Raw genomic sequence first — 1868 nt, 5'->3', positions numbered from 1 at the left:
TAATTTCTCTTTTGACCCATTCATCATTCAGGAGTGTGTTTTTTAATCTCCATGTGTTCATGTGGTGATTAGGGCTTCTTTCGGTGAGGATTGTAAGTTCATTGCATTGTGGTCTGATAGAATGCATAGAATTATTTCAGTCTTTTTGTATTTGTTGATGTTTCTTTTGTGCCCCAGTATATGGTCAATTTTGGAGAAGGTTCCACGGGGTGCTGAGTAGAAAGTATGTCCTTTGGTGCTTGGGTGGAATACTCAGTAGATGTCTGTTAAGTCCATTTGATATATGGTATTGTTTAATTCAAATGTCTCTCTGTTAACTCTCCACCCTGTTCACCTATCTAATGGAGACAGCGGTGTATTGAAGTCGCCTACTATTAATGAGTTGGGATTAATCTGGATCTTAAAGTCCTTGTAGTATTGTTTTTATGAAGTTGGGTGCAGCAGAGTTTGTTGAATATATGTTCATGATAATGGTATGTTCTTGATTCATTGTCCCTTTGATCAAAATGAAGTGGCCCTCTTTGTGTCTTCTGATTAGTTTTAATTTAAAGTCTATTTTGTCAGATATTAGAATTGCTATGCCAGCTTTTTTCTTAGTGCCATTTGCTTGGTATATTTTTTTCCATCCTTTCACATTGAGATAGTGACTGTCCTTGATAGTGAGATGAGTTTCTTGCAGACAACAAAAAGATGGGTTTTGTTTCTTAATCCATTCACATAGTCTGTGTCTTTTGACTGGGGAGTTCAGTCTGTTAATATTTAAAGTTATTAATGAAAGGTGGGTATTGAATCCTGTCATTTTTATTTCTGTTTACATTCTTGATATAGCTGTATCTTTCCAAAGTTCTACCTTCATTGGAATACTTTCCGCAATCCCTTGGGTATAGTCATTCTTTCTTCAGCTCTTTGTATTGCTTCCAGAACTCTCTAAAGGGCTGGTTTTGTGGACATGAATTTTTTCAACCTATTTATGTCACAGAAGATTTTTCTTTTCCCTTCGATTATAATTGACATTTTGGCTGGGTAAAGTGATCTGTGTTGCCATCTGTGGTCATTTAACACTGGGAATACTTTGGTCCAGGCTCTTCTGGCTTTCATAGTTTGCATTGAAAAGTCAGCTGTGATCCTAATGAGTTTTCCTTTATATGTGACTTGTTGTTTCTCTTTTGCAGCTTTCAGAATTGTCTCTTTGTTTTGTACGTATAGTGTTTTTACTGTTATGTGCTGTGAAGAGTTTCTTTTCTGTTTGAATTTGGTGTTCTATATGCTTCTTGTATTTGTATGGGCATGTCTTTCTTTAATTTTGGGAAATTTTCTTCCACAATACTGTTGAAGATCTGGTCCATGCCATTGTCTTGGGGTTCTTCACGTTCCTGTATGCCTATGATTCACAAGTTTGGTCTTTTTATGGTATCACGCAATTCCTGCATATTCCATTCTTGTGATTTCTTAAATTTTTCATAGTCTTTGCTTGAGTGGTCCCGTTCATCCACTTTATCTTCCAGTCTTGATACTCTGTTTTCCGTTTCATTCATCCTATTGGTGAGGCTTTCTCCTGTCGTTTCTAATTGGCTTATGGAGTGTTTCACTTCGTTCTTTATTTCAGCCTGAGTATTCTTCAATATTTCTAGCTCTTTTCTGAATTCATTCAGAAGTTTATCCCTATATCCTTCAGTTCTTTGATTTCTTTGTGTGTTCTTTGAATTCACTGAATTCTTTTGTCATGTTTATAATTGTTTTTTTGAGTTCCATGTCCTGCATTATCTCTAGGGGGTTCTCTTTGTACTCCTCTAGGAGACTATTGGTATTTGGTGGGGATATGTTATTTTGGTTTTTCATGTTATTATTTTTCTCTGTGATTTTGACTT

This window comes from Nannospalax galili, unplaced genomic scaffold, assembly GCF_000622305.1.
Source record: "Nannospalax galili isolate Female #2095 unplaced genomic scaffold, S.galili_v1.0 scaffold580, whole genome shotgun sequence".
Classification (NCBI taxonomy): Eukaryota; Metazoa; Chordata; class Mammalia; order Rodentia; family Spalacidae; genus Nannospalax; species Nannospalax galili.
This window is presented reverse-complemented; position numbering follows the sequence as displayed.